The sequence below is a fragment of the Mus musculus genome, chromosome 15 (genome assembly GCF_000001635.26).
Source record: "Mus musculus strain C57BL/6J chromosome 15, GRCm38.p6 C57BL/6J".
NCBI classification, from domain to species: Eukaryota; Metazoa; Chordata; class Mammalia; order Rodentia; family Muridae; genus Mus; species Mus musculus.
In genome coordinates this window covers 94854121-94879315 of record NC_000081.6, presented here as the reverse complement: position 1 = coordinate 94879315, position 25195 = coordinate 94854121, and the positions used below count along the sequence as shown (strand labels likewise).

General features: G+C 41.1%; 1 protein-coding gene across 1 annotated transcript in view; it reads right to left on the bottom strand.

The window, feature by feature from the left end:
- The window catches only part of Tmem117 (transmembrane protein 117), a 466913-nt gene that overhangs the window by 216782 nt on the left and 224936 nt on the right, over positions 1-25195 (bottom strand). The gene's annotated exons all lie outside the window — the stretch shown is intronic.

The following is a 25195-nucleotide window of genomic DNA, read 5'->3' as shown; positions in this document are numbered from 1 at the left end:
GGCCACAGATGCACGCTGCCTTTCCCCTCTTAGTAAGCTTCCCGAATATCATCCCACATTTCTTTATACATTTGCAAAGACATGGGGACGTTTGGACGGTGTTTGGGTCAGTTTCAATTAGATAGGGAAATGGATTGAGCATCTAGCCAGTGTTGTGTGCAGTCCACCCTTGAGCTGCAAGCCCAACATCAGCTTTTGAACTCCAACAGAAACCCTCAGCAAAGGCTTCATTCTGCTTGCTCAAGTGTGAGCAGAGGTGAGACAATTCCTGACACAGAGGAGAGAAAAGACATGTTCTGTCACGTTAGAACCAATGGAAAAGGCCCGGACAGGGCCTCGGCGCATCACACCAGGATAAGGTTCAGAACACTGGCAAGTCTTAAGAAAGATGTCTGCAGGGTGAACTGAGGTAAAATTTGATTTAGTATGCATGGTTTCAGTTATTACTGGAAGAAAAAAAGATCAGAATGTTTAAGGCATCATTTCAGTTTTATACAGGTAATTCTTTTTTTCCTTAATTTTTAAATTTTAATTTTAATTTATATATTTATTCACTTTGTATCCCACATGCCCACCCTGCCCCATCCTGCTTCTCCTTCCACCTCCCAGCTCCGTTCTTACAAATCTTCCTCCCCCCATCACCCCCTTCTCTTCTCCTGAGAGAAGGGGAAGCACCCTTTGGGTACCACCACCACCCCCACCCTGGGACATCCAGTCACAGTAGGCCTAAGCGCATCCTCTCCTACTGAGGCCCAACCAGGCAGTCCAGTTAGGGGAAAGGGATCCAAAGGCAGGCAACAGAGCCAAAGACAGCCCATGCACCCATTGTTAGGGGGCCGACATGAAGACCAAGCTGCACATATATGAATATGTAGGGGGTGAGGTCCAGCCCCTGAATGCTCTTTGGTGGGTGGTTCAGTGTCTGTGAGCCTCCATGGGCCCAGGCTAGTTGACTCTGTTGGTCTTCCTGAGGTGTCCTTGATCCCTCTGGTCCCCTCTCTGCCACAACAGTCCTCCTACACCACCTGATATTTGGCTGTGGGTCTCTGCATTTGTCTCCTTTAGCTGCTGGATGAAGCCTCGCAGGAGACAGTTGTGCTAGGTTCCTGTCTGCAAGCATAGCAGAGAATCACTAATTCTTACTTGCTTGCAACAACACAATTCTTAGTCTTTACAACTCAAGGAGAGATGGGTCATGGTACAGCATTGTCAGGAGTAAGACCGTTGCCCTTTCTACTTTCTCATCTTATAATTTTTACTAATTATTATTTTTCTCATGTCTCTAGGGAAGCTGGGCCAGTCGATATCACGTGAATAAATAAATGATGACTGGGGATCAAATTTCTCTCCCCTGTTTTTCTTACCTCTAAGGTTTTTCACTCTGATTATTTTAATCTCAATTTGGCCCCTTTTCCTAAAAATTATGATACCTCATAATTTACAGTATTGATAAAAACCTGCTTCTTCTGAATTGGTACCAGATAGATAATAACATGTTTACTGTTTATCTACTGAAAATTGTAAAGTCCATTTTTAAAACTGATGAATTGAAAACCATCTTTAATTTGGCTATTTTCTTCCTGGAGTTATTTTTAAACAGCTCCATTATTTAAAAAAGAAAAAATAGATACTTAAATAGTTGGGGTTTTTTTAAAGAACAAAATTTTATACTTGTTTGTTTTGGGGTGTTTTTGTTTTTTGGGGTTTTTTTTTTTTTTTTTTGGTTTTTTGAGACAGGGTTTCCTGGAACTCACTCTGTAGACCAGGCTGGCCTCAAACTAAAAAATCTGCCTGTTTCTGACTCCCAAGTGTTGGATTAAAGGTATGTGCCACCACTGCCCAGCTTTTTTTTTTTTTTGTAAAATTTTATACTCTTAAAATAATTCTTTTTCTACAAATTTCATTCACCTTTGTTGGAAAGTCTAGGTCAGTGTTTCTCAGCCTTCACAATGCTGCGACCCTTTAATACAGTTCCTCAGGTTGTGGTGACCCCCAACCATAAAATTATTTTCAGTGCTGCTTCATAACTGTAATTTTGCTACTCTCATAAATCATAATGTAAATATCTGACATGCCGGAGAGCTTGTATGTGACTCCCAAAGGGGTAGAGGCCCACAGGTTAAGAACCATTGGTCTAGGTAAACATGTTGAACTCTCGTGCAAACACTGTAGCTGCTGATTGGATTTCCATATGATGTGAAGAAATGTAACTATGAAAACTTGCGTGTTCACAATGTGTAGTTTGAGTACAGTGCGTCCATCGATTCTCATCTAGATACAGTGTTATGATTTACAACTTGTGTTTTACAGATATGGGAACAACATTTAGAATTCCACAACTGGTTCTAAGTAAGCACATCACAAAAAGTAAGATGAGAATATAAATATTCCTGCCTCTCCCATCTAGACTCATAGCGATTATGCTATACCTGCCTCCTGCAAGTCTTAATGGAGATAGAAAAGCATGAGGAAAATCTCCTTTGCACCTTAGTACATGATGAAGATGTAAGGCCCTTGATGAATCAGAGTAAGAAGCCAACAGTAGCATTAGCCACTTCTCTGAGCTACCACATATCCTGGACAGCCTCTGTTTTAGGTTCACTGACCTGAGTACTTTAATCTGAAAGCGCCCAAGTGAACACCGTTTGCTGTTACCCAGTTCAGCAACACGGCCATCACTGAATAGCTATGAGACAGTGAGCTCAATGCTCTTTGGAGTATCAGCTTTGGCAACTGTCCAGCATTTTCAATGACACAATTTTGATGAGTATGCTCAATGACATCTTACTCTCTGTACACTTTACCAATGAGTAAAAACCATGAGGGGGCATTGTGTGTGTGTGTGTGTGTATGTGTGTGTGTGAATGCATCATATTTTGTTTTAGTAGATAGCCTGAATATACTTGCAACAGACCAATGACCCAGCCAAGAACAACTAAAATAAGTCTAAGTAAAAAAAAAAATAATAATAAGCTGTCTAAAATCTGTTTAAATGTTAATAAAACATCGGAGAGTAAAGAAATTGGGGCGGTACATTGGAGAAAACTGTGCATGTTCCCTGGAGACAGTTTCTTATTCTGGATGTAAGGCAATGAAGAGCTGGACTCAGCCTGATCACAGAGCAGGCCCTGTGGTCTGAAGCAAGAATACTGGAAACTTAAAGCACTGTAATTCTGGTGAGGAAGGAAGAACTCAGAAGAGGACACAACAGGCAGCTGCTGTGCCCTTCCTGGCATTTGTCACACTCTGAACTTCCTCAGGGGAGTCACCACAAGACTAAGTCAAGTCAAAAATATTGTTATAATATATGCTAAGGAGACTAGTATGGACCATAACTCATTATAGTGTGGTTTAGAAAAATACAAGGCCTTGAAGGGCTAAAGCCATGGTTCTTAGCATGTGGTTGCGACTCCTTTAAGGGCGTCAAATGATCCTTTCAAAGGAGTCTCTGAAGACCATCAGAAATATCAGCTATATACATTACAATTCATAACACTAGCAAAAATTACAATCATAAGGTTACACGGGAAATAATACTATGGCCAGGGTCACCATGACATGAAGAACTGTGTTAACGGACTGCAGTATTAGGAGAGGTTGAGAATCACTGGGCTAGAACAAAGGAGAGAGGATGAGAGAGTCCATCCTTGATGAACTTGCAAATCAGCTCCCACCACCTTCACCAGATCCTTTATGGCAGGATTACATTCTTTCCATTGTATTCTTCCAACAGAGAAAGATAAGAGCCTCTTCTGAAAAATTATAAGCTAGATCCTGTATACATTTTATACATGATATCTGCTGGTTACTCAGAAATGAATAAACAGTAAATAAGACCATATGGCTAAGAGCCCAGATTAAAGACATAGTTAAACATAACGAGCTTCAGGAAAATAGGGAGAGGTTTGAGCTATTTTACTCTCTGCTGGTGTCCTAGCATCTACAGTGCTGCCTGAATTAGGCAAATGATCACAAAACATTTGCTTAGTTTATAACGAATGGAATATTCATGTTCATATGTCATGGGTAGGCCTGTGTATGTTAAGCTTTAGAAACATCAACAAAATGGAGTTGAATCATGGAGAACTTGTACCCAGAGGACGGTGTTAGGCAGCGTGACTTGTTGGGCATATTTGCATTTCTCTAAACTGTGTTTGTAGCTCCTTAATGCAGGATGACTACCCAACTTACCTAGAGTCTTCTATGATGAGACGTGTATAGTGACTGCACTTCCCTGTAGCTATGGGCATACAGTGGGTCCTCCCTACTATAACAGTCCAGATGAATTACTGCCGTTTACAAAATAGCCAGAAGGTTTAAAGAGGAACAGTAATGATTGAGGGCCAGTGATTAGTCTTATTTTTATTGCTTTTGACAAATACTTTTACAAGTGTGCAGACCTGGCATAAAAACATCCAACAACTACTTCATTAACTTGCACATCAATTGACATTTAATCCCATTTCCCTGTTGGGTTCTAAAGAACACATAATTCTTTGATTTTTTTTCCACTTCAATAATTTTAGCCAAAGGGAAGATCACTGTAGAAACTGAAATTGTGAAATTTCACATACTCCGTTGTTGGGCATAGATTCAGAATTAGTTTTTATTGCTGGAAGGCAATTATAATTTTAATTTTGCTTGACACCACAGTTAGCTATTTCAATCCTACACCATGTGGACTTGGGCTGATGTTTCCCGCTATTAATAGATCTTGGAAATCTTGCATAAACATCACTTTCCAGGTAAAATTTCTGAGTTAATCTCTTAGAATCTACCTTCGATTTTTATTTCAATTTTCTCAAACTTTAAGCTGAACGCTCAAGCCCATTACAAACATGTGGAGACTTCAACAGACAGCATCTTGGAAAGGGAAGTAATTAATTATCCTAACAGCTCAGCAACAAGAATGGCTAAGACTATATCACACCCAAAAAACTAGGTGCTCAATGACTAGAATTAATAGACTCAAAAATGTGCTAAAGAGTGAAAGTACACTAAGATTCATGGTTCTTACAGGTAGGAGTCCTGATCACTAGCAATGAAAGTTCCAGTTCACGTCCACCAATTATTTATACTAAATGGGGGGTAGTCAATGCCAGGTGATGTAAGGGTTGTGTCGCTGAGAGTTTAACAGGGGGCTATAAACATAGATCACCAACCCAATATGGCCTCATGCTTCACTGCAGATCCATCTGTGGCCAGCTGGATTCATAATGTCACAGCTGTCTCTACCAGACATTTTTGGGCAACATAAACAAGATTGGGGGCTCGATACACAGGTAAATCATGGGTAAAGAGTTGACTTACTGCCAGGAGCTTGCCCCAGCAATGTTTCTCTCTAGAAGGCAGCCAAGAAAGGGTGAAGCAAAACTTGGTATTATGAAAGTCCAAGTTGCTTAGTGTAAATAATATTTACTCCCCTTGAATCTTCATCCTTGATTCCTTGTCATTGTGGGGCCAGAGAAGCCGATGGTTTCAGATGAATTAACATCTGTGGTTTATGGAGGATGGATTTATCACTAGCACTCTGGTTAGTGGGCCAGGAGTCGCTCACTTGTCAGGCTAGCTAACTCTTTGTAAACCAAAGAGATAGCAAAGAAAAAAAACAAAACTACAATCCTTTACGCAGGCAAATATGCTATAATCCTTTACACAAATACACACAGACATACACATATTCATATGTATACATACTTTGGCTGAGCCCAACCACCTGTTTCAATCAACCCCACACATGTTCATGCATGCTTACATATTTGCCTATATATCTACACACATACATATGAACAGAAATATATACATTGGATGGATAGATAGAACAGAGCTCCCCAAACCAACCCATCCTCTTTACTTCTTTTCTCTGGCGTTTTTATAAACAAAATCACCTCATAGGTAAAATGTAACACAAAATGGGAGCTACAAAAGGATGTTGATATTAAGTTCAAAGCAGTGTTTCATTCTGTAAGTTCATTATAAGTTCAAAGCAACAGTTTCATATGGCTTTGCATTGGCATCGTGCACATCTGCCTATGGCTTCATCCTTGGATCTGACCTAGAATGAATGTTTTTCCTTGAACACAAATTTGTCCCAACCATAATTCTCTCTTTTAGAGTAATTATGAAAGCTTATTGTATTTCTTATGATGTAGCTTTAACTTACTATTATGAAGAGTGGGCACATTTAATTCTTGAATCTAACGTTATTACATCTGTCTAGCAAAACAACTAGGACCATCTCTTAAAACTGATTACTTGAATCAATTCAGGAAATCTATAAAATCATTAATTCATCTAAAGAGCATTAATTTGTGAAAGTTTCTATTTATGTTGATCTTTGGGAAATCTGCTCAGTAGGGTGATCTAAGGCCCAGGGAAGTCGCTCTGGGACCTTGCCTCTCAGAGGTCATCCACCTTAGTCCATGCAAAAAAGTGGGGCACCTCCAGGAAGGCTACCTGCTAGCCTAAGCCTTTCCTAGATGGATTCTGACAATTTATAACAGTAAAACTCTATGTCAAACAAAGATACATTTGAAAATAAAGCTTTACGTATTCTTAACTCATTGAGGAAAAAAAAAAAAAAAAACCTATCACCACACCAGAAAGTAAGCATGTATCATTGTATAAGCCTGTTCTAAATCTGTGTAGATTTAAAGTGATTTAAATCTAAAATCATTTTAGGTTTAAAAATGATTAACGGTTTTTAGTCATTTAGCCAATCAGTGTCCAAATAATCACACTTTAGTATTGCTGCTCAAAAATTCTCCCTTTGACAACTGAAAGATTCTGATGCAACTCACCACACATACAAGAACTTTCTGGCTAGAACTGGGCTATGAAGCTAGGGATAAATGAGTATGGTCATGCTATAAATATCACAGACAGTTGAGCAACGGAACCATGGATGGTTGAAAGTGCTCCTCACCCTAACAAGGCTCACTGACAGCATGCCAGCTCAAATTCCCCAACATTCACCTTCTATTCCCTCTTATTTCCATATAGAAAGAATGTGTATACATCGACCAAGCCCACCCTGGATACATAGACTTTACAGCAATTCTTCCTTTCATTCCTTACCAAACCTCAGCCCAATCAGCGAACTCCATCTGTGTGAGATACAGACACACTATCATACTAACAGTCCCCTCCCTTCCCTTTACCCTCAGCATAAAATTAATCACTAAAGTGATTTCTGAAGGACTCTCAATTCTCTTCAATGTATCTGTCATCACCACTATTGATCTGCTCATAATTATTTCTAATATGAAATTAAATAGTCTCCTGTTTTCCTAGGATAGTGCTTGTTTGTAGACTCTTTTTGCCATTATGATGACTTCTGGGGAAGAAATATGGCTTACTGGAGGAGCCTGGATCATGAGACTAGAAAGCAGTTTTGACATTACTGTGTTTTGGGCCTGTGCTGCTGTCTCCCAAGAGCCCCTTGCTGAAGGCTTGGTCTCTATTCCCTAGCACCACTGGGCAGTGGTGGAACTTTTACAAGGTAGTACCCACAGGGACCTCTAGAGGTCCCTTCAAGGAGCACAGTGGGCTATGAGATGACAACTGGGCTCCATTAAACATGCCTACTGTAATGGTTTACCACAACACAAGCCTTTACTAGTTATATACTAAAACTTCGAAAACTGAGCTTAAAAATACACTTTTTTTTATTATAGACTGATTAGCTCAAGTATTTATGATAGGAAAGGGAAGCTACTGACTCAGAAACCTACCTCATGCCTCCATGACCTGGAAAAAGTACTCAACCTTGATAAACATGCATTTTCTTACTATAGAGCATATGTATGTATGTGTGTGTGTATATATATATATATATATATATATATGTAGATAGATAAATAGATAGATAGATGTGTGTACTAATATTACACTGAACCAGATATAATTAATACACATTAACTAGCCATTAATTAGTGAATTCACACATATAAGCCAATTTTGACAAGCTAACACCCAACCCATTACCAGTTTTCAGGATGGGGCAACTTAAACAACTTTGAATAATATTACAGGAATTATTAATATATGGTTGTATGTAAAAATATTTAGCAAGTTTAAAGCATTACAAGTAAGGAATGACATTTCCCTTAGCAGGATTTTCGTTAATATTACAGGTGAAAAAAAAATGTGTTTCTAAGACAACAAATTGATGCTAAACAAAAGTAGAAAAGGTAACTTAACAGATGTCCAATTGGAATTCCGGCCCACTCATCTGAAAGATCTTATCTAGTCCTGTAAGCTTAGTCAATACCCGTGAACTGGTAAGGTCACGAATCACAAAGGAGAACCTACTACTACCACATTCTTAAGTCAATATAATTCCTAACTTTGTTCCAAATACTTATCCTTAGCACCCACAGATGAGCATGGCTCTCACCCTTTATCAGAGGAATTTCTTTTTACAGGAGATAGTAAGCATTCCAGAAAGTCACCTGTGGTCAGAGTGCAGAGAACACCTGACCGTGGGGTGCCCAGCCCCAGTTACTAGAACACAGACTCTACACCTAAGGTTCAGGAAACAATGGAAGGGGGACTGGAAAGACTAGAAGAGCCAAATAGCCAGGAAGTCTGCTGCAAGATTGTGCCTTCCATATATGACAAGGAAGCTGTGCCCGATCAATCGCAACAATACAACAATACAATTTGACCTGAAAAATGACAACATAGGTGGTAGAAATCTCATGGGATCCCACTCTTAGACAAAGGTCTACAGGTATTTAACAACTGATGAGAGAGGAAATATTAGACCTCCCTACTGAGGGACCCATTAACTGGTTGTCCATTATGAAGTTGTCTGCCCTAAAAACATACATGCAAGCAATGCTAAACAGACTCCAAAGGTGGTCCTTACATATTTACTCGCATACAGACACACACGTTATTTAAATAACTTGACATCAAAGAAAACTAAAAATTACTTGTGTGTGTGTGTGTGTGCATGTGGTTTGTGTGTGAGACAATAATAATTAGACAAAACGAAGTCACAAATTTGAGAGTGATATAAGTGGCCCTGATGAGTATATAGAGGTGGAAATGATGTAAATACAGGGTGTGTATGTGTGTGTGTGTGTGTGAAGTTTTTGATATAAGTTTAATTTTTAAAAGGCGACCCTCTAAACCTGTTTGCATTTTCTCAAATAACATAAAAGTTCATGCTCTCTCTCACAGGTAACCAAGGATAAGGAGACTGTCTGCAAGCCTCTTTCTCCCTTACCATCCTCTTTCATTTGACAGTCCAACCCACAAATCCATCCACCACATCCCGACGATTCTGTGACATCACTATTGTCACTGCACCCGTGCTCTCTGAGTCTGGAGAGCCTCTGTCTACCTATTGTCTACCTATTGTCACTGCACCCGTGCTCTCTGAGTCTGGAGAGCCTCTGTCTACCTTTCTGCTGAGACTAAAATCTCAGCCTGTACTCTAAGAAACCTCTGCCATTGTCTGCAAAAGTCACCCCTCTCCTGGCTGAGTCAGAACACTTCGACTATACCATGACGTGACACTACTCTCTGTAAACATTTAACTCATTGTCTCACATTGCTCCACTCTCCCATGAAACCAGTTCAGCAAAGATGAAAGACAAATGTCATTTGCCTAGGCAGGGCAACTTCTTTGTCCAGTGCCCAGTATGTTTTAGGAACACAATAAATATTTATATGAATTAGATAGCTAACGGATTAGAATAAGAAAATTAACTATTTAAATAGCCCGATACCAGAGAAAAGTGAATGTTACATAAAAACATTGACGGCGAAAACAGGCTTATGATAATATAAGGTAAAATTAAAAGATAACATCAAGGATAAATTATGAGCCACTTCATGATGACATCCGAGCAAAGGGAGAGTAAAGTATCACTGCTTCATATCCACTGCTCATTTTAAAAGAAAACATTAGAGGCCAGAGCATAGTCAAATCAAACTGAAGAGAGTGCCCTTGATTTCTGCACTTGCATTTCAGTTGGCTAAAAATAAAAATAAAAATAAAAAGGTAAAAAATATGGTAAGCCTACTAAAATCACAGCTTTTAAAAGCACCTCTTAAATGAGATAGTATCACTCATAATTTATATTTTTAAGATTTTTGTTTTTATTTTGTGTGTGTGTTTCTGAATGTGTGTGTATGTGCACTCTGTGCCGATCTAATGTCCATGGCGGTCAGCAAGAGGGAGTGATATCCCATAGACTAGGAGCTGTAAGTGGTTGTGAGCTGCCGCACGGCTATGGGAAATAAATCTGGGTCTTTTTCAAGAGCAACAACGCTCTGAACCACTAAACCGTCATTCCAGCCCCTCAATACATAATGTAATACGTTAGTTTGCTGGTGTAAGCAATATAAAAACCACAGAGTAAAATACATTTATTTTACCCTTGTAAGTAAGACAAAGACAATTTACTTCGCTGTCCTTCAAATGGATGGTGCCAGACTACCTTCGCTGTTTGTACTCAACAGAGCTTAGAGGTCCTCAAGGTAGAAGGTAACGAAGTCTACCTTACAGACTTCCCCTTTGGACCATCTTTCTGTTTGTTTGTTGGTTTGTTGGTTTGTTTGTTTGTTTGTTTCAAGCATCAAAATCTGTGATCAAAATGAGGTCTGTCTTAACTGTCAATGAAGCAAGCACAGAATAGTGTCGAATAAGGTTCAATGTGTTTAAAAGTATGCAAATAAATGCATACAACAGATTGCCATTTCTATCACCAATGCTATTCTTAGCCAGAATGGCATTAATTCACTTTCCCGGCCTGATGCTGCTGCTGCTTCCACACATAGTAGAAGCTCGTGATTGTCACAACAAAGACTTCCCTAAGATTTTGAGTGTTATCCAAAGCAGGACATTAAATTCTGTTTTAATAGACGTGTCTGTAAAGCTGAGTAATTTTAAAAGGCCAAGCTAGATACGAAAGAGATAAATATAATCACTTTTAGCAGAACGTGCAATTTGTCCACATGTACAATACATTGAAAAAGGCCTAGAAGATGAATCTATGCCACTACATCCTATAAAAATTTCAAATCCAGGGTATTTACAAGGGCAACTCTTTTCCTCCTGTATCTCTTCCCTCCTTCTCCGTATTCTTGATATGAACACAGCATTCCTATCCTTATCCCCCAATAGCTCTTATCATTTATAGTTCCTATTCTTCCTTGTAGAGCTAAACAACCTTATTAACACAGCTAAGCAGTGACTAACATTCACATTCACTATGTCACATGATAGAAACATAAAGACAAAATTAATACAGCACAAAACATACTCTCTGCATGATTCAAAATATTTAGTGGTCCCCAAAACTTCTTACAATTCAGCAGCTCATCAAAAGTAAAACCATATTCTATTTTAAATGAAGATATGGTATGTTATCACAGAGTTATATTTCAAGAAATATCAACTTAGTATGGCTTGAAATATTTCAGGAGGCTATGTTTGAAGGACACACTCTAACACAGTGTGGCAGGTACAGGAAACATCAGATTTAAGGTTTCTGGCATAACTCACAAAAGCTTAGTTGTCAGCAGAAAGATCCTGTTATTTATGACTCAAGCTAGCACTAAGTTATTGCATCCAATGTTAACATGAATAAAAGCATAAAATTTTCACTATGAAGTGATTACCATATTTAAGCATCTCATTTTAAGATACTAATATATTGAGTAAGATTAATGATATAGCATTGTCTAATTATTATCTCCATGAAAAAAAATCAATGAAGTTCAGTTTGGTTACACATCTGCAGGAAAACAGGAACAAAGTGGCATGAGGAAAAGTCTGAGAATCTCTCTGTGAGATGATGTTAGGTGAGGACCACAGCCTTATAGGCTACCCGTATTATAACAGATTCTGTAAAAAAAAAAAAATAGACAGTTCTGCCCAACACCAAGCCCCAGTGATGAATGGCAAACAAAAATGTCTAATCTTTTTATTGGCTTTGCAATCAGATGTCTCCTACTTGGCAATGAGATTTGGCTTGGTGTATTAAACATACAAGGCACGAGGGCAGGGATCCGGTCTTAATTTCACTCGGAGCCATGCACACTTTCAGGCTGTGCATCTTTTAATTTCCTTTAGCTGGTCAACAAGTGCATCCTTCCGTAGCTTCCCTGTTTATACTCAGCCATCCCTGAATTGTATGCGGCAGCACACCACCTTCTTATTCTATGGGAATGCACAGTTAAAAGAGTTTGTCTTAAGTCTCAGGAGAGACTTCGAGCTTTTGAACGATTTTAGAGCCATTGTGACGGCAAGACTGCTGACACTGTATGAATGTATCTTGCATTAGGAGACTACCGTCAACCTATAGATGTCAGAGGTACGATGCTATGGGGTGGATCTGGAATGTTCCTTCAACAATTTCATAACCTGACCACTGATTGACCAGCTGGAGGTGTTCTTTAGGAAGAAAAGTCTGTGGACTTAAAGAGGCTAGGGTATATCTCAAACCTATCTCCAAGCCTCTCTCTCTGTTCCACTCTCGTATGACTATCCATGGCCCCCTGTTCTGCCGCCATGGACAACCTTGTGCCTTCCTCACTGTGATGGATGGAAACCCCCTGAGACCATAAGCCCAGACAAATCTCTTTTACTTGAACTCACACTGTCAGCATTTTGTCACAATGGCAGTGTATGTTACATACATGATCCTATGAAGCAAACATACACACACAGCTAATCAGACTTTGACCAAATGGATAACGCAGGTATAAATAACTACGTATTAGAATTGGGAAAGGAGGACATTGCTCCATATCCCATAGAGGGTAAACAAAGGAAGTATGCATGCTAAGAAATCTTGTGCCAGTCAAGTTGAGATGCTGATTTAAAAATCTGACATAATTCTAGAAAATCATCTAGAATATATCAAACTGTATACTGGAACAAAAAAAAAAGAAATTAAAAACTAGACCTACAACTACTCACAAAATTTGTTTCATAGCTACAAACTTCCTCACAATGAAATCTAGGTCCAGATGTGCACATGGGCACCAAGGGACTTGTGAGGAACTTGACAGTGTGGGTGTGCATGAGTCTGTGACTGGAAACAACCAGAACGCCTATCAGCAGAACAGATACGTGGATTGTGGCATTATCCCACAATGCAGACGGCTCAACGGTGAGACTGAACAAATCAGTATGTCGGAACACCTGATGGATCTTAGGAATGTACATGGAACACCTAAAGGAAAAAACCACACTGCTGAGTGCAAATCACATACGCTCGGGAACAGACAGCAGTCAGCAACGTTACAGAGGTCTTCCATGAGGTAAAGTTATGACGCATAGCCAGAAAGAAAGACAGTGGTTGTCTGTGGGAAGGAGTGGGAGGGGTTTACCATTACAGAGTTCAGCCAGAGGCCTCTGGGATGCTTGGGATGTTATTTCATTTAATGTGGTTGGTGATAACCCGGGCAACATGGGTAAGCACTTCACATGGTAATTCCCTTTCACAGAATTCTGTTGTGTACATGTGTTATATAAGCTTTTCTGTAGGTATATTATTATATATTTTAGAAGACCAAAAAACATTAAAAAAAAAAAAAAAGAAAGAAAACCTGTTAGCTTAGTAGAAGCCCCAGAAGTCCCTACAATCATTTTATAAGAAAAACACTAGGATAATGTTGTAGAGAAAAATTCTTTTTAACTTAGATTGAATGTGCTCGTACTGGGACATAGAGGAAGAACAGATTTCTGAATCCAGGCTCAGCCTTGGGATGGACAATCTGGGATACAGCCTGGTGAGGAGAACATGACAGAGAACAATAAAGGACAAGGTTGGAACCTTGGGATGCATGGAACGGGACATACTTCTTAGCATCTAGTCACAGAAAGGTGACCTTTAGGTGACTCTGAGGGCACCCATCATACTCAGATAGATGTATATATATATATATATATATATATATATATATATATATATATATATGTATGTATATATATATACATAAAATTGGTGTCTAGAGTAGAGATGAGATCAGGTACCATCAGCACGAGCCATACAAACTTTGACCCACTTCTTTGATTTCAAGGGGTAATATAGATCACCCTGGAGTATACTAACACTGGGGTCCAGCAAGGAGCTCTGGCTTGAGCAGTTTCCTGAGCAGTGAGAGCTATTGGAGGAGAAGATGAGGCTCCAGCACAGCCCTCAGGACTCTTGACAGGTAAGCTCATTAGACATGACTGTTAAAAAGAACCTGAGAACGGTCCAGAAAGATAAGACGTCTCCAAACATGCTCTGGCCATGTAAATGGCCAGGCTGATCAGGGGACTATAGTAGCAGCTGGGATCAGTGCACACTCTCACCAGTGGAAGCTCTTCAACCACTGTGGAGTTAGAGACACCCACAGACAATGCAGGACAGAGTCACCTATGAGGGCCCTATGAGGCAAAAGTCCACGCTACCTTTAGGGCCTAAATTTCAACAGTGAATAGCAATAGAAAGACACACAGGGAAGAGAAGAATAATTAAATGATACAGTACTTTTCTTTGGCTGTTACTTTAAAAAATGCAAACTCCAGGGCCTGAGCCAGGAGCAGGAAGGCATTATTCGAGTCAACTCAGTGGTGAAACATGAAAGCGATATTGAACTCTTTACTAGGGGGGTTGCGGGTAGAGATTCAAGCCATTAATTTGATAGGTTAAAAATATGTCAGTGCAAATCTACAATCTGATTTTGTGAAGCATCTATGCCACCCGCATAGGATGCCAGAGACTTCTGCACAATTGGCTTAACTTTGGCAGACATGTTATACCCCTGCAAAACTGACAGCATCAGATTTTTGCTAGCAATTAAAAAGTCTGCTAGGGATTTTTCTCCAGGCAGTGCAGGTACAAGAAGCTTAGACACATCCATCCCTGAAAGACTAGGCACTGTGGATGCCTCCCAGCCATCTGCAACTTCACATAAAAGCAGCTGCTTATCCCTGAAGGAGAGGACCACCCACTTACTCATTCTTGCAGCTATATTGATTGAATAGCATCTATATGCCATAGAGTGTGCTAGGTGATGGGAATACCAAGATGAATGAGACACAGTCATTACCATACAGCAAATGAAAAAGAGCTTGCAAACAAGCCCTAAGGAGAAGTGCTGCGTGAGAGGAGCTAGGCTAGGATGAAAGTCACCTGAATCTCCCAGGGGGAGGGGGAGGAGCAGAGAGCAGAGAAGGCCACAGAGAGGACAAAGAAGGGCTGGAAGGAGAAGGAAGCAGATGTCCAATGGCAAGAAGCACAGACAGGGGCTGTAGAATGAGGTGGGAAAGTGACAATGCCGTATGAATACCATCCATGTCGTGTCTTAAAAAGACATTCCATTTAGGGAACGGTCTCAATCAAGGTGCATCAGCAAATAAGCGGCAGCAGGTAATTGTAGATGGATGAAAAGATGAGGATGGTAGCATACAGATGGTAAAGAATAAATGATAAGTACATGGAAGACTGATGATAGAGGAATATAAGTGATAGATCATAGATGATAGATAATAAATACATACATACATACATACATACCTAGGTAGGTAGGTAGGTAGGTAGGTAGATAGATAGATACATACATACATACATACATACATACATACATACAAACATACAAACATACAAACATACATACAAACATACATACCCAGGTAGATAGATGATTGATTGATAGATAGATAGATAGATAGATAGATAGATAGATAGATAGACAAACAGATAGGTAACAGATAGATGGCTAGATAGGTAAATTCCTAGGTAAGTAGGTAGACAGGCAGACAGAAAGACAGAGAGACAGGTGACAGACTAACAGATTCTGAGTACATGCACAGTATATAAATAGACTTATTTCAAAGAACCTGTTTATAGAATTGTCGGGTTGGCAAACCCACATGTTCTGCAGAGCAGGTTAACAAGTTTGAAGAACCAGCCAGGAGCTGGTGTTGGAACATTCTGGAATGTTTCTTTTTCTGGGAAACCTTATTCCTAAGGTTTCATTCCTAAGATCCTCCAACTGACTGCATGAAGCCCACCTCATACTGAATGCAAGTTTCTTTACTGTTACTTAAAGCCACCTGACTGAAGACACCAACCACATCGATCAAACACTGTCAGACTGATTCCCACACTCAACACTGACCAACAGTGTGCTGAGCCCGACCAAGTTAACTTATAAAAAAGAAATCATTGAATTTTACCAACTTACATTATAAATATATATTTGTATTTTTATGCAAAACTATAATCGCCATAAACACCTTTAGAAATATTTTTGACTCATCATAATTTCAAATTGAGATTTTAAAGGGTTTTTTAAGCTATTGGTTTAATTTTGCATGCTTATGTAGCTATGTTCCAAACACACATGTGGAAGTCAGGGACAATCTATAGGAGTCAGTCATCTTGGTCTACCATGTCGGTTCCAGGGATTTGCTTAATGACAACACTCTTACTCTCTGAGCCATCTCACTGGTCCCTAATTTAAAAACTAGACACAAAAGTTCTATAATATCATCTCAGATTTCCCATCACACATACACACACACACACACTCATGTGAATACTCAGATATGCACACATGTGCATAGGCACAGTGTGCACACACACACACCTATGCACTCTCCGGGGTGCATTGTTCATGTACCCACACACATACATGCACACACATGCACATACATGCACACACATATGCACACACACATACACACATGCACAAACACATGGGTACAAGTACAGGTGCAGGTACTTGCATAACACACACACACACACACACACACACACACCTCATCAAACAGAAAACTTACTTCTCATGGATTTTATCAGTAGTCAACACTCACCATCTTTCAATCTTTTGAGTTCACATGACAGATTTCCAAAGTACTTCTGGTTTTGTTTTGTTTTGTTTTGTTTTGTTTTGTTTTGTTTTTAGGTCACAGGAAACTATACCCATGTCTTAATAACAAACATTCATTCCTTTTTTCATTTCTACACAACTTCCCGCCCCTTTCTGTTACTTACACTAAGGCTGTTTGTGCTGCCAGCCACAGTCTCTCTGTTCACATTGGAATAACTGCCCACTGTCACGAAGCTGCTCACATTCATGCCCAATCTAAAAACCGTGTCTCTGAAACCCAAAATATCTGCCTTGAGTGCCTCATGACCACAGGACTCATGTTTGAGTTCAGTATTTTTTAATCAAATGACTTGATTCTTCCATCAAAATTAGACCATCTCCTGAACAACAACAACGAAATGTGTTGTAACCAGCCCTCTGCTCAGTGGTCAACAGCCTGAGAGCAGAACTGTTATTTTAACAGTGTAGATCACCAGCAGCCAGCCCTTGAAAATCAGAAGCCTGCTAGAGCCCTGAGCATGTCAGGACCCTATGTGAGCAGAACCTGTGATGTTTGACAAATTGCCTAAGCCTGCGAACTCTCAATGGGTGCCGGTTAAATCAAAAGAGAAAGAATACATTGTTCTTCTATAGTTGGTTGGGAGACGATGTTGCCATCAGATTAGGGTGTTGTATATATGTGGGTTCAGTTTATTTTAAAGGATGATACCATTATTATAGACATTACATTCACTCAAAATTGTGTTTTTACATATCTTTAAACAATGTCCTTAACTAAAGTAGATCATTACTTGTGAACAAGTATCCTACAGGACAGGAGAATGTGATGGAGACACAATGCTGGATCTATCTATCTATGGTGGCTCTAATCTATACATATGGATCTATCCATTATAGCTTGTAACTATGCATCTCTATGCATACAATGCATGAAGGGTCCAAGTAACCAGTCTGAATGGGGACACTGAATCCAAGGGTTGGCAGATAACTGACAGCATGTTAGATTTGGGCAACCAATGGAATAGCCAAGTCACCAAACCCCAGGGAGGTGGGTGGATGGGGAGTCCAGTCAGGAAATCCTTACAGATGGTGTGGGGGAAGATAGTACAAGTTCTGAGAAGAAACACAGGCTGTCTGGTTGCACACGGTTAGGTTTTTATCCAGCACCCAGAGCTGTGAGGAAGGGCCTTCCGGCAGTACCTGAGGAGGGTAAATGTGTCTTTGTCAGACACCAGTGTCTGGGCTTGGGAACCATTATATGAACCATGCACTGCAAAGGCAAGCTGGTCTGTAGGCCCCATACGCGGCTGCACATGGCCCGGGATACATTATGGCTCTCATTGCCTTTAGGCCCACACTCACATCAAAACTGAGAATAACAGACCATGGACAGAAAACTATAATATCTGGGGGTTTTTCTTCTCTCATATATTACATCTTGAACAAAGTTTCCCCTCCCCTTTATCCCCAGTCTCTCCTCCTCACCTCCACTTTCCCCCCGAACCGCCCGTCTCTCTGCCTCCACTCAGAAAAGAGTAGGCTTCCCAGGGACATCAACCAAACACAGCATGACAAGCTACACTAAGACAAGCCACAGCACACTGAGGCTGGACAAAGCAAGCCATTAGGAAGAAAAGGGTCCCACAAGAAGGCAAAAGAGTCAGGGACAGCGCCCGGCTCTCACCACTAGGATTCCCACAAGGACACCAAGCTGCTCGGCCATGACACCTATGTAGAGGACCTAGCTAGGCTGATAATTTTAAGTATTTGTTCTCAACTAACTTGTCCCTTTTTCAAAGACCTTTCCCTTCACAATACAAACTTGCCTGCTCTGATTACTTACCTTCACAAATACCAGACGGCAGCCTAGTAGCCACCCCATGCCTAATCTCCTATCTCCTGCCTTCCTACTGACTTCCAGATCTCATCCTGTTAGCTTTAAGTGGCCTGCTGAGAGCCCCGGGGTTGTCCTGCTACCACTTCCTTAAGACACTTCTCCCAGATGCCCCAGTATCCTTCACCACAAGACCTAGTCACTCTCAGCCCTTCTCAGTCTTGTCCCTCATAAGGTGAGCCTGTGAACACTGAAGAGATACCCATTGGCCAAGTCCTATTCCAAAGATCATGGCTTACTTTAGCTAATGGCCGTAGGCACAAACTCCACAAACAATCTGTGTCTTAGCAGTTGCTACAAATGATCACTGAAAAGCAGAATATATAAGGTTAGGTGTGGTGGTGCGTAACTTCAAGAGAATCCTGCCAATCAGGTCTACACAGCAGCTTCCAGGCCAGCGAGGGCTATATAATGAAACCCTGCCTCATACACACACACACACACACACACACACACACACACACACACACACACCAGAAGCGCTGAGCCAATCATAGCCGTCACAGGAATCATAGACACCCAGTGGACATAATTAAATACGTTTAGTTAGAGCAGGAGTGTTCAAGGCTGACATTGTTGAAAAACAAATGTCCAATTTCCTGACTTCGATAATGAATCTTAGCTCATTCATCAGCTGGGTGTTCCCAGGTTAGCAGTCAAGCTCATCTGAGTAGCAGCAGGAGCCTGCGTGGGGGGCTCAGCTCCACACTGTTCATTCTCCCTGCGTGCTCATGAAAAAGTGATGCAATTATCACAGAACAGTCTGTTTCGAATCGTGCCTTTAAAGTACACAGCAGATGATGATCAGGATATCTTTGGGGATCCACAAAACCAGAAACTGCTTATAGTTAGGGCTGAAACAAGCAGTCTGGTATGGTGCTGTGCTGGAACCCAACACATTCAAAGTTCAATGGGAGGAAACCACACACACACACTCGATTTGCTTGTGTGAGAGTCCATCTCCACCCTGTAACTATGTGTTAGTCAGGGTTTCTATTCCTGCACAAAACATCAGGACCAAGAAGCAAGTTGGGGAAGAGAGGGTTTATTCAGCTTACACTTCCACATTGCTGTTCATCACCAAAGGAAGTCAGGACTGGAACTCAAGCAGGTCAGGAAGCAGGAGCTGATGCAGAGGCTGTGGAGGGATGTTACTTACTGGCTGGCTTCCTCTGGCTTGCTTACCTTGCTTGCTTATAGAACCCAAGACTACCTGCCCAGAAATAGCACCACCCACAATGGCCCCTCCCATCTAGATCACTAATTGAGAAAATGCCTTACAGCTGGATCTCATGGAGGCATTTCCTCTAGGGAGGCTCCTTTCTCTGTGATAACTCCAGCTTGTGTCAAGTTGACACACAAAACTAGCCAGTACACTATGAAACCTTGCTTAGCATTAGAAATGACCTGAAACAGAACTAAATATTTCCTTAGATCCCATACAAAAAAAAAAAAAATGGAGAAACTCTCTTTGACAATAGTTGCAGTATATTCCTGAAAATAACTCCTAACAGGGGTGTAAAATAGCAAAAAGTGTATTTCTGAGCCAATCACAGACATATACCCATTCATGATAAAGTGTAGCAATGTTTATCTAGGAATGGGATACACATATACATTAAATAAGCAAAACTGGTTGAGGGCCTCCTTAGTACAGGAATCCCATCTTGTACATAGCCTCTATTTTGTACTAAGCTAATTTCAAAGAAACAACTGAATTCCCAGAAACAGCTTCTGGCCCCAGGTCTCCCATATGAACGTATTCCATAATATCTCACCCTATGGTTTCTTGGTCAGCATCCAGTCAGGACTGGACCTCAGTAGCTGCTAAATACTCCAACTAGTTGGTTTCAATCCAGACCAAGTTATCAGGAAAACCATCTGAGGTACTTGACAGATAATAACCAACTTAAAATGTGAGGCATGAAAATGGCTAGACACATACAGTGTATGCACATACTCACTGGTTGTCTCTACCCTACCCTTCCCCACCTAATTTGTGATTTTTGACTTTAAAAGGTTGCTCTGTCCTACCCCTGCTCACACACTTTGGACCCTGAACGCAAGCATCTCCCTGATATATCGGCTTTTTTAATAAAGTTTTGTTGGTTTGAACTTGGTTTTTATAGTGGATTATTCCCAAATTCTTGGACCCTAACAGAACTCATCTATCTGGAGACGTGAGATTCCCTTGATGCCATCACTAAAATCACATCCTACAGGGGGCAAGGAGGAATGTCTGTAACCCCCGCCCTCAAGAGACTTGGGACAAGGCCTCAAAACCTTGGGAATCAAAATTTTCAATTCCCTGGGAAGCAAACTGGGCTCCGCAGAAGGAGCCACTGACAGGGTTCTTTGGGCAGGGATGACCCCGAACTAGGAAAGATAGTGAGCCAACTCCTGAGACACGTGGCTAAAGGAGATTCTGAAATTCTTCATGGTCTCACCAATTATAATGAAACTAGCATAGCAGCCAATCAAAATTGTAATAATGTCACTGCCTTGTCCCTACCAATCATATTAGAGGTGACCCAACCCTTCTGGAAAATTCCCCTAGCCCTAGTCATTGCCATTCTGATGAATGCTTGACCCCTGCATGCTGGCAATTTCTGCAGAATAAATGCTCTTTGCCTTTGCACACCATTTGAGTCTTGAGTCTTCCTTCAGTGATTCTTGAACCCTAACAAGAAGGATTGCGAATTTAAAATCAGGGTAGACCACACACACACACAGCAAAGTCAAGATTAGTCCTGGGCATAGCATAAAACATTCAAAATAAGAAAGAAAAAACAAAGTCAGATATTATGTAATATTGGAGAATTCATTAAGGGAGACAGGACAAACTCTCCTTTGACCAAACTGTAGCAAGATGTATACATCAACGAACTAACGCATCATCTAATTTTGCTACTTCGCCTTATCCCCTTGGCATCCTGGAACGCCAGCCTCATTCCAGGTCTGTGGTTTGCCAGGAAACTGCTCCCTGCTCCTGACACACTTGCTTTTATATTTTCAACAATCAACCTCTTTGCCTTTTTAAATGGAAATAATGTCCTCATTCTATTTCCCTTTGCTGAGCCGCCACTGAAGCGGAGCCCGGCTCTGCCCTCTTCTAAAACAGTAGTCTCTTCCCAGTTAATAGAGTTATTTTTTTAAATTGTTAATTAAATGGCAATTGTTAGAAACAAATGCGTCTCATTACTCAGTGAGAAAGGAATTAGCTTCTACATTAACCTGCATTCTTTTCATGAACCCATTTTCACCATTTTTTTTCTTTCTTCTTGAGGTTTTAAACCATAAGCATGCAAGAGTTCACCACTAAAATATGAAAAACATTTTAAAATTGGAAGGAACAGATACCCAACAGTCTATCACTCAGTACAACGATCCCAATTTCCTTCCAATACATTTCTTGTACAGATTTTTAAGTCAAGAAATCAAATGTATTAAATTTGTATTAAAATGTGCCCAAAGGTTAAAGCAGATGATAATGTGATAAAAACTGAATCGTCTATAAGCAAAACGGATAACCCATATGTTTCAATACATTTGTAAAAACAAAGATACTCTAAGGATTTGTTGTTTAGTTGCCTCTGAAAAACATTCCATCCCAGAAGGAAGCTCCTTAAACAGAAGTAAACAACTCAAAACAGCTTTAGGTGGTCTCTGAAACCTACCAAACTCATTAGGGCTTTAGGTCTCTCCTTCCCCCCCACCCCTTCCCTCCTCTCCCTCCCCCTCCCCCCCCTCCTCTCTCAGAGTAAGCAATTAAGTCACTCTCAGAAAAGCCACACTGCCAAAACTCTGAGACAAGACCTAGCTGCTTGGACGAATTTTAGAGGAACTGTGGCACTTGGAAAGGACACTTTCCAACCGGTGGAGCTGCCCACAGGTTGCTCCAGGTTCCCCACTTTTGTGAGCTGTCACCCAAGCTGAGGTGGGCGTTAGGGATGCAGATACCTTTGAGTCATTTCTGCTCCTGTAAACAAGTAACCCCAATAAAGCTCACAGTCTCACCAAGCAGGACTTGGGTGGAGAGTGGAAGGAGACAGGTGACTCCATGGCACGCTTCAAATTGGCAGTTGAGAAGACTAGGCCTGAATTTCTGTTTCCAAGAACTGGGCCAGTCAGTTTTAAAGAAACAAAACAAAACAAAATCAAACAAAAAACCCACCAGGCTTAAGGCAGCTAGTCAGAAACTAGAAGGTGCCCAGCCACTGAGCCTAAAGTAAAGACAACGGATCACCACTAACTTTCCAGACCTCCAGGGTAACAGATTCCAGCCCCCACGCCCCTGGTAATGGAATGCCCTTTAGATGGAGTAAGATAGAGATCACCTACCCTAGTGCCCTAGCCTGCTTTAAATCTAGCCTGTGAGCTCATTTGATTGTCTTGGTAATGGGGCGACCCCAGTGTGCTTGACTACTGCAGAATAAAACACTCTTTGGGCTTATATACAACTTGAGTCTGGGTTATCATTCTTTGGCAAATCATGAGCTCTTGCAGCGATATCTGATGCACTTTTCCCCTCCTCAGTGACTCAGATACCAGCTTAGACCAGATTAAAAGTAGATAGAGGTGGGTTTATTAGGAGGCCGCCTTCAGGTGGGTTCTCCGATCTTACAGGTGGAGGTCAGTGAAGTCGGGCATCTGGGATAAAGCAAGGGGGTTTTATAGAGCTTAGGGGAGGAGTGATGATGTGCCAGCTAGGAGCTGGGCTTGTGTCCATACATGGTTAAAAACTGAGCCCCTGGGTGGGGCAGTCTCCGGTGGGTTTCGGGGAACACAGATAAGGAGGAGCGATGACGTGTTAGCCCGGAGTTTTCTCTGTGAGGGTGGTGTTGGAGGGAAGGAAGGCTGAGGGGTTTCCCAGCTTGTGTGGGGAGGGGTGGGATGAGCAGCCGTTCCAGCCTAACAGTAGATAGTTTAGTCTGCCATATCTGGGATGAGTTTCCCCGGGAAAAGTTTTGTCACACATCAGGATTTCTACATTTGAAAACTTAAAGGACATAGGCTGGGGCTGCATGTCATAAACTCAATAGTAACTGGGAATATCGTTAACTGCATAATTTATTATGTAGATTTGATGAACCTCCCAGCTCGGCAACACCGCATGCTTCAGAGACTAGGCGGTCACTTCTATTATCATGCAGCCGACTGGGAGCTGCAGCTGTGGGCCGGGAGAGCATCGCACCGCAAAGCTCTGGCCCAGGCAAAGGTCAAAATTCAAAATCCTAAGTAAAGCTCCTGCTGAATGCCTGTTGTGTTCGCATGACCATACCGTTAAAATAAAAGGGGGGAGAGGGGCGAGATGGCTCAGTGGTTAAGAGCGCCGACTGCTCTCCCGAAGGTCCTGAGTTCAAATCCCAGCAACCACATGGTGGCTCACAAACCATCCGTAACGAAATCTGATCCCCTCTTCTGGAGTATCTGAGGACAGCTACAGTGTACTTACATATAATAAATAAATCTTAAAAAAAAAAAAAAGAAATCACGTGAAGTCGGGACCATCTGCATTTGATCAATTGGACCTGTATTATCAATACAGTTTCCGAGTTCAGCTCAGACGTGTATTGTCACAATAGGAAGTCAGTTCACAGTTCCATCCTTTATCTCCCTTGCCCGGTGGACTTTCGCATGATGTTATTGCATAGCATGTGCCACTAGCCATCACACGGACAAACACTAGCAGACACTATGCCAAAGGCATGTTAGGATTTCAGAACAGATTAAGCGTACTATGGTGTCAAACCTAGTCCTGGTACAATAGATCCAATCAATATATGCTGTGAACACTCAGGGCATTGAGAAAGAGAGCTAAAGAAGACAGGATTCTCATTGCTATGCAGAGATATGTTATAATTAGCAACAAAACAAGGGTAGCATACTACAGACCCAGAAAAAGATGATAGGAAAATGACCTAACTATTGAAATTCAAAATGTGAAGCGCTTTAGCTAAGGCAAGAGAGACAGAAGAGTTAGAAGAAGCACAATAGTGAGCGCATTGGGGTGAGAGAGATGAGGATGCTCACGAGGTCATCAAAGTACCAGAACCAAGAGGTGAAGAGGAGACAGACTGGAGAGCACAAAGCTTGAAATGCCCACAAGAATCCATTCCCCCCTACGCATTGGTGGAGACAGCTTGAACTTAATCTCAGGTGTGAAAGGAGGCTTTCAATTATCACAAGCTTGACTGTCAAATGCTGCAGATTCTCGTTTATTAGACTAAACTGACATCAGCACCGAGTCGTGATTGATAAGGCCAGACCCGGATGAAATTAGGACCATTAGGCTCCTTTGCAGGGAGTCAAGTGAAATACAAAGACCAGGTGGGAAAAAATCAGCAAGAGAAATGAGGACGTAAAAGACACAGGAACAAACCGATCATATCTCGTTGGTGAGTGGACAAGCATGGTCAGAAAAAGGACAATTTTAGGAAAACACCTTCAGCT